At 43.3% G+C, this 9,231-nt stretch overlaps 1 pseudogene; it reads left to right on the top strand.

Moving 5' to 3' along the window:
• The first annotated feature begins 3,938 nt into the window (after positions 1–3,938).
• LOC124098995 (growth arrest-specific protein 7-like) lies at positions 3,939–5,183 on the top strand (annotated as a pseudogene).
• Positions 5,184–9,231: the final 4,048 nt, after the last annotated feature.

Below are 9,231 nucleotides of genomic sequence, written 5' to 3'. Positions count from 1 at the left end.
AACATTACTTTGCTAATTAATGTTAGCAGTGGCTTTTCACAATTAGTGACTTATAATTATCATAAAGAATATTAGAAATGGGTTCTCAATGGTGACATCAAAAGTATATAAGCAAAAATATTTTGGAGACATTCCCCACCTTTACATGAACAAGTGACAGGATAGAGAGTGAGAACTGTAGCCCATATCCTTTAGGATGTCACTCACCCATGGATCAGGAGAAATTCCAGTTTTCCCATGCCAACTATGAAGATAAATAGAATTCTGCTTCTGCAAAACTATTGCATCTGTCTCAAAAGACCTTTTCATGCAAGGTAGTGGTTAGAGCATTAAAAGGACAAAGAACTGGTCATCTAGCTTACTGATTAGGCACTATAAACTCTTCTGTGTTGCCTGCCAAACAAAAATGGCCATTTAATAAATGTCTATAATGAGACAGAAACTTGCTCTCCAGGGTACAGGGAGAAGGTAAACTTTACGAGATTCTAACAACTGAAAACAACGGTTACCTATCAAGAAAAGAATCTTTTGAGAGTTTTGGTATTTCATCTTAAGAGTTTGTTTAGGTTAGTGCATAACAGAAATAGAGAAGATACATGGGGTCCTAGCAGGGGGGATCTTAGTGTTATCTCTCCATAGTATTAGCTGATTGCCTCATCTCAACTGTCATGACCTTACCATGCTAAAAGGATGAATGGTTTCACATTTATAAACAATTGATTTTGCCATTGCTTAGATGTCAAACAATCAAAACTGTGATTATTCTCCCCAGGATGACATCCCAAGAATGAAAAAAAGGATATGACTGTTGAAATGTATACTTATAAATGATAAATAGTATGTTAAAATGATAAATAGTATGTTTGTTTTATCACAACAAAAAAAGGAGTAGATCAAAGACATGAACATAAGATCTAAAATTGTAAGATTTTTCAGAAGAAAACAAGTAAATAGGCTACATCCAAATTAAAAACTACATCATATGATACAACCAAGAGAATGAAAAGGCAGCCACAGAATTGGGGAAAGTAATTGCAAGTCACATATCTAATAAGGAGTTTATATATGTGTGTATATATATATATATATATATATATATATATATATATATATATGGAGTTGTTGTAATATTATATATATTTATTCTAGATATTATACATATACATATATATTCTAGGTATTCCTCAACTCAACAACCACAAAAAGAACAACCCAGTGAAAAATGGACAAGGACTTACTAGACATTTCTCCAAAATGAGATATACAGGCCAAAATGGACATGAAAAGATGTCCGTATTAGCCCATATAGTGACACATTTCTTGTGATGTGAATATGTCTCTAGAATTCATGTGTTGGAAATGTAAACCCCAATGTAAACCCCAATGCAACAGTGTTGGAAGATGTGGCCTTTTAGATAGTTTTAAGTCATGAGGGATCCACCCTCGTGAATGGATTAATGTTATAAATATAGCTTTCTGGAATAGGTTTGCTGTCTTCTGCTCTTCTGCCATGTGAGGATGCAGCAGGAAGGCACACACCAAAGGCCAGCACTTTAATTTTGGTCTTCCAAATATCCCAAGCTATGGGAGAATAAGTGTTCTTTATAAATTAGCCATTCTCAAGTGTTCTGCTATAGCAACACAAAACATACACCTTTAATCATTAGGGAAAAGAAGAAATTATAATGATATATCACTTTTTATCTATTAGGATGTCAAACATCAATAAACAGAAAATAAGCAAAGACAAGAATATGGAGAAATCATGACCCTATACATTGGTGGGAATACAAAATGGTGTGGTGGTTATGGAAGACCATATGACTCTTCCTCAAAAATTAAAAATTAATTTTCCATAAAACCCATTAATTCCACTTCTGAATGTATACACAAAAGAATTGAAAGCAGGGTCTTGAAAAGATATTTGTATCCCTGTGTTCATAGCAGCATTATTCACAATGGCCAAGAGGTGGAAGCAACCCAGATGTTCATCAGTGGATGAATGGGTAAACCAAGTATGATGTAAAAAGAAAGGACATCCTGCCACATGTTGTAACATAAATGAAACTTGAATTTGTTATGTTAAGTGAAATAAGCCAGTCACAGAATATAAGTGTATAATTCCACTTACATGAAGTACCTAGAATAATCCTATTCCAGGCAGAATCAGACAGAAACTGAAAGTAGAATCGTCCTGGCTAAGGGCAAGAGAAGGGGGAAATTGAAGTTGTTATCTTGTGGGTGCAAAATCTCAGTTGTGCAAGATGAGCATTTGTAAAGATGGTGCTGGTGGCAGCTGTACAGCAATATAAAAGCACTTAACACTACTTTAAAAAAAAAAAAAAACAGTCAAGATGTATCCAGTATGGTGGTGCACATCTGTAATCCCAGCAACTCTGGAGACTGAGGCAGGAAGATCACAAGTTCAAAGCCAGCCTCTGTAACTCAGTGAGACCCTATCTCAAAATAAAAAACAAAATGATTGGGTATATAGCTCAGTGATAAAGGTCCCCTGCATTCAACCCCTTGTTCCAAAAACAAACAAACAAACAAAAAATGTTAAGATGGTGAATTTCATGTTAGATGTATTTATCACACTTTTCCAAGTCCTAGTGACAAGAAAAGCTGGTTAGGAAAACAGAAATTTTCAAGTACTTGGATAGAAAAAAAAATGCTGTGAAAGAAATTAAATGGAAAAAGGGGATTAAACTTTAAAATATTTTCATCTGAAAGCAGCAGAAAAAAATGCTGCAGAAATGATAGAGAAAAGTTTCTGCTACTGATTTGTATCTTCCATTAACTTTCTTGGGGAAGGGAAGAAGGAGGCTGCTCTGCCCTGGAAATCTTGGGGATCTCACTGTGCATGGTGTCTACCCTGATATTTTACTGTGAGTGATGGTTCATAGCCCTCCAACCTCTGGCAGTGAAGACAATGAATATTTTAAAGGAGGCTTTGCCTTGTCACTTGAGCTGTAAATTATTCTTTTTCCCTTATATTTATTCATTTTTATATGTGGTGCTGAGATTCAAATCCAGTGCTTCACACATGCTAGGCAAGAGCTCTACCACTGAGCCACAACCCCAGTCCCAAGCTATAAATTATTCTTAAGAATCAAATCTCACAGCTGGGCTCGGTGGCACACGCTTGCAATCTCAGTGGCTCAAGAGGCTGAAGCAGGAGGATGGCAAGTTCAAAGCCAGCCTCAGCAAAAGCGAGGCATTAAGCAACTCAGTGAGACACTGTCTCTAAATAAAATACAAAATAGACCTGGGGATGTGGCCCAGTGGTCAAGTGCCCCTAAATTCAATCCCTGTTACTCTTCTCCAGAAATGAATCAAATCTCACACTGTTTTTTAAATGTTGGTAGAAAGAGAGTGCTTGCCTAGCATGTGTGAAGCACTGAGTTCACTTCTCAGCACCGCATATAAATAAACAAAATAAAGTCCACTGACAACTAAAAAAGTATTTTAAAAAATTTTAAAAAAAGAAAAAGCATTTTAAAAGCACTGAAAAATGATCAGTCATCAGGAGTTCATCCATCGTCCTCGGCCAGTGAGCCTTCTGGGTCCTGCAGTGTGGCAGAGCCTGTAGAAACCAGAGCCTGGATCTGCGAGTTTCTGGAAACTTTCAGGGACACTTCAAATCTACAGAGTAGAAACCTCAGATCCACACGGCTAGATGGGAAGACACACAAACAAAATGAAAAAACAAGGGAATAAAGTGCTCCAAACAAACCAAGCTGCTCCCATCGAAGAAAGGTCAGAGAAGGAGTTCAGGATGTATTTAGTAAAACTGTTCTACGGCTTAAAGAATTATATAAGAGAGCAGCTACAGGAGTTAAGCAGTAAAATAACAGATTCGCTTCAGGAGATGAAAGATCACTTCTGTAAAGATACATTAGAGGTCCTGAAAAGAAATAAAGAAGAAATCCTTGAAGTGAAGGAATCACTAAACCAACTTAAAAGTTCAATGGAAAGTATCACCAACAGACAAGACCATTTGGAAGATAGAACCTCAGGCAATGAAGACAAAATATAAAATCTTGAAAATAAAGTTGACCCCACAGAGAAGATGATAAATTGCGTGACATTCCCTCACCCAGACACCATGCCTGAACAGCAACTGCTAAAGCCAACGGAGTGGAGCTACTGTGACTACTTCTGGGCTGATAAGAAGGATCCCCAAGGCAATGGCACGGTGGCTGGGATCGAACTGCTGCTCCAAAAGCAACTGAAGGGCAAACAAATGCAGAAAGAAATGTCTGAATTCGTCCGAGAGAGGATAAAGATTGAAGAAGAATATGCAAAGAACTTGGCTAAGCTCTCTCAGAACTCCTTGGCTGCACAGGAGGAAGGGTCCTTGGGAGAAGCCTGGGCCCAGGGGAAGAAGAGTCTGGCAGATGAAGCAGAGGTTCATCTCAAGTTCTCTGCCAAGCTTCACAGCGAGGTAGAGAAGCCCCTAATGAACTTTCGTGAGAACTTCACGAAAGACATGAAAAAGTGTGACCACCATATTGCTGACCTCCACAAGCAGCTCGCCAGCCGCTCCGCGTTGGTGGAGAAGGCCCGGAAAGCCCTCACAGAGCGGCAGAGAGACCTGCCGGAGATGAAGACCCAGCAGCTGGAGATCAAGCTGAGCAGCAAGACAGAGGAGGACATCAAGAAGGCACGGAGAAAGTCCACACAGGCTGGTGATGACCTCATGCGCTGTGTGGACCTCTACAATCAGGCGCAGTCCAAGTGGTTTGAAGAGATGGTGACCACCACTTTGGAGTTGGAGCGGCTGGAGGTGGAGAGGGTGGAGATGATCCGGCAACATCTGTGTCAGCACACACAGCTGCGGCATGAGACAGACATGTTCAACCAAAGCACAGTGTAGCCTGTGGACCAACTGCTTCGAAAAGTGGACCCGGCCAAAGACAGAGAGCTGTGGGTCAGAGAGCACAAAACTGGCAACATTCGCCCCGTGGACATGGAGATCTAGACACGCCTGTGCGGCCCCCGGGGGTCCTGCCCAGGAGAGGGGCTGGGGGTCCCGTGGAGAGGGGGTGGTGGCTACCGCTGGGTGAAGCTGCCCTCCCACCCACTCTCCTGTCCACTGAGGAGAGAGGAGAGAGCTGGCAATTCCAGAAGGGTGATCTGGATGGCTCAGCTGGGGAATCCCAAATATTCCCAGGCCAAGAAGACAGACCTGAAACCCCGCCCTTGCCTCCAAGACTGAAGCCCCCCCCCCCAAAACCCCTGCCGTGCTTGTTGCTCTGAGAACAAACTGAGGCTGGAACTTTGTGGCCCCTGCTGAGTTCCATAGGGGTGGCCGTCACACACTTGTGCCCTTGGATGCCCCAAAGCCCATCCTCCAGCTGGTCCCTTTATCTCCGGGGCTTTGGAAGATCAGAGAAGGGCTGTCTCTGCCTCCAAGCTAATGTCAGGGTCAGAATCATGGATAGAAGGCACCGTCAGCTCAGCCTGCACCTAGAATCCTTTACGGCCCTCACTGTTTTTCTCATTGCATTCTGGGAGCCCAAATCTGGCTTTTCTTGGCCACTTTTCATCACCGTGGGTCTCGGGAAGGCCTGTTTTCTGTCTTCCCTGACCAACCCTGCCCAGAGAGGTCAGGATGGAACTACCTCATTCGGCAAATTAGCCCCAACCGCAGCATTGAATTACGGTTCCTATCAGGCCAGGCATCATCTCTGAAGTCTCTGGAAATCCCGATCCCTCCATTCCTCAGCTGCTTTCTAAAGGCCGTCCCCACCCCCACCCTGCCACCCCTGCCCAGCCTCACTAGAGGGAGTTTTCCAAAGCTCCGCCCACCTGTGAGACCTCCTTCAGCTGTGTGCATGTCTAAAAGCTTTGAGAGATGGAGATGAGCCAGAAACCACATGGGGTCTGTCTCCCATGGTGTCCTGTCCAACACTGGGCTACCCTGACCCCTGCTCTCCCAGGCTGCCTACCAAGGGCTTAATAGGGCTAGGTCAGTCCCACATGAGAGACAGGTTAGGGCAAGTCTTTGTCAACTCCATCTGCTTATGCATGATAGGGTTTGGACTGCTGTCCCTTGTATGAGCATTGCAGACTCTCTCATTGCTATCCAGGTGTGTCCTGCCACCTGGGCCTCCAGCTCCTCTGAACTTTCCAGAGCCCTGCACGGAGCCTCGCTTAGTACCAGCACCTCTCTTCCTTCTGTCCATCCTCCCTAGAGAAGCCTGAGGCAAGCATAACTTGGGAAGCTTTTCAGCACTACCCCTGGGTTCAGCCCGCCACTTTTCTTTCTCAGCAAACACCATCTTAGCCTAGAGAATCAGCCTGAGGAGGCTGGGAGAAAAAAATTGACACAGTGAGCAAGGAACAGCTTCTAGCCAGAAACCCCTGCTCTGAGAGCCCATCTTTCTTCATCTTTCCCACTGATGGCTTTCGGCTTGACCCTTCCATCTCTCATGGAGGCAGAATTCTATGAGCACAATTCATGGATCTTTCCCTCCGTTTTACATTGCTAATAATGGATGTTAATCTTGAATCCTGCTCTCTCCCCCTCACCCTCTCTCTCTCTCCCTCCCTCCCTCTCTCTCTCCCTCCCTCCCTCTCCCTCTCCCTCTCCACCCCCTTCTCTTCTGCGACTGGCCTCTACGACTGGCCTCCACTTCCTGCTAATAAAATCTCGGCCAGGTAAACGATTGTTTCGGCGGAGCTTTTCCGTTGTTCCTACAGATATGGGCTGGAGAAGCCATAGAATGTTGTGAGCAGAGCTTAATGGGCAATTCTGGTGGGAGCTCAGAAGACCAGAATGCTGTTAGAAATGTGGCCAGTAAAGACTGTACTCATGAGTTTTCAGAGGGGAATGGGGGCTCTATTGGGAATCAGACTAGAGAATATTCATGTTACCTTCCAGCAAAGAAGTTGTCTACATTTTGCCCATGTCCTGACATTTTCTGTGAAGGTGAATTTAAAGGTAATGGACTAATAATCTAGTGGAAGAAATTTCAAGGAAACACAGCATTCAGGACTGGATGGCCTGGGTGTTGCTGGCAGATTTTAGCTAGGTTTACTGTGTGAAAATTGGAAGCAGAGAGATTTGGAAAACTTTGCTGGTCAAAGAAGCACAGGTAAAATTGGGGCCAAGGAATTTACTGTAAAGATGGTCATCAATAAAGAGAAGTTAAGTACTTTGCTGAGACAAAGGAAAGATACCCTGAGGGCATCTCAGGAGTCAGCAAATCCACACCCATTGCAGGCTCAAGGGTGCAGAAGTGAAAACTTGTTTGAGAGACCTTGGACCTAGGCTTGCATAGGGTTGCCTAGAAAGAAGTTTCCCCAGGATTCATTTCACTGTGTTTGATTGTCCAGGCATTCAGAGGTCACTGCAGTAATGGTCTAAGGGGGCCAGGCTACAGCTTGAGCTGACTTCAGATCTCAGCATCATTCACATGGTGCTAGTTCTGCATGGATGCAGGACGCTGGAATTAAGGGATACCGGAAGTTTACACTGAAATTTCAGAGAAAGGCCTGGGAGGCCAGGGAAAGTGCAGCAGGTCAGAATCCCTGCAGGCAGCCCCTGAAAGATCAATGCTCGAGGCTGAGAAGGAAGCCAAAGATGCACTGCAGACATTCTGGATTAAGAAATGCCAACATCATGGAACATCTGCTGGGTAAAGAGGCTGGCTGTGGACAGAGCCAGCTTAAGAGAAAGACCATTTGGACTGCAACTGGCAAGGCCATAGGGGTGGAGCTGCACAAGCTCTTTGAAGATCATATTTTGCCCTTATGCGCACTGAATACAGAACTTGGAGCTACAGGACTTGTTTTCCTAGCTGGATTTTGGTCTTGTGTTGGGCCCATCACTTTTTTCTATGCCCCCATTTCTTCCTTTTGGAATAGGAATGCTTACTGTGTGCCAATATATATTAGATATATGCAACTTGCCTTTGATCTTTACAGGGGCTCATAATCAAAAGTTTGCCTTGAGCCTCAGATGAGACTTTGGACTTGGACATTTGGGCAAAACTGGAGCTGTTAAGACTATGGGGACTCTTGAAAATGGACAACATGCATTTTGCATTATGAAATGGACATGAGTTTTGGGAACCCAGAGGTGGAATGTTGTGGTTTGGATGAGCTATCCCCCAAACTCATATGTTAATACAGGAGTTGAAATGATTAGATTATAAGAATGTAACATAATCCGTGGGTTAATTCATTTGATGGATTACTAATTTGAAAGTACTTCTTTACTGGGTAACTTCAGTTACTGGTTAGCAGGTGTGGTGTGGCTAGAGGAGGTAGGTTACTAGGGATGTGGTTTGAGGATTATACATTTTTGTCCCTGGCTCCTCCCTCTCTCTCTGTTTCCTGGTCACCCTGGGCCTTGAGCTGAGGAATTTTCCTCCACCATGCCCTTCTGCTGTGATGGTCTACCTTACCTTAAGCCCAGAGCAATGGAGCCCGCTGACCATGGTCTGAACCTCTTAAATCATAAGCCAAAATAAACTTTTCCTTCTCTAAAAAAAAAAAAAAAAAAAATCTTGAATCCTTCAGCATCTCTTCCATTGAATTAGAATGGCTTTCTCATAGTTTATTTTAGAAAGATGTTCAATATACTAAAGCAAACCAGAAAAAAAAAAAGATCAGTCATCAGTCAAAATGATGAGTATTATCATTTGGCAAAATGGCAAGCCAACGAATGTTTCTTTTCTACCCCACTATTGGACACCACCAACAGGACTGGCTTCATGAATGCGTGACCCACACTGCAGCACAAGGACCTGTGCCTCAAAGGACAGATACACAAGTGCCTTTGCTTTGTGGGATTTCCTATTAACAATTATAGGGGAAACGATGTATCAAAGGCACAATTCCAGTAGGTTTCACAGTATTAGAGTGATGTCCCTTGTTCTGTGCAGTACAGTGTCCCCACAATGGCCAAATGGTCATCTCAGCCCTCACTCAGTCAGGCCATTTGGTGGGCAGGGTTCATTTTTTCCTAAAGGTCTTTCCCTGATACCAGAAGAGGAAATTTCCACTTCTCAGAAAGAAATTGGTTACAATACCTAGATGAAGTGTGCTTCCCTGTTTCAAAGGAGTAGAAAAAAGCAAGGACATGTGTATTGCACAATCTCATTTTGTGAAAAGAAGGAGGAGAAGCAAAAGAAGAAGCAAGAAGGAAAACGGGTATACATGTATATATATTTGTAGAAACACAAAGAATGTTGCAAAAGGAAACATTCCGGAGTTGGA

The sequence above is a fragment of the Marmota monax genome, unplaced genomic scaffold (assembly GCF_021218885.2).
Source record: "Marmota monax isolate L192 unplaced genomic scaffold, Marmota_monax_Labrador192_F-V1.1 WCK01_AAM20220418_F8-fsc00011, whole genome shotgun sequence".
Lineage (NCBI taxonomy): Eukaryota > Metazoa > Chordata > Mammalia > Rodentia > Sciuridae > Marmota > Marmota monax.
Note: the sequence above shows the minus strand (reverse complement) of the source record. Positions and strands in the feature narration are given on the sequence as shown.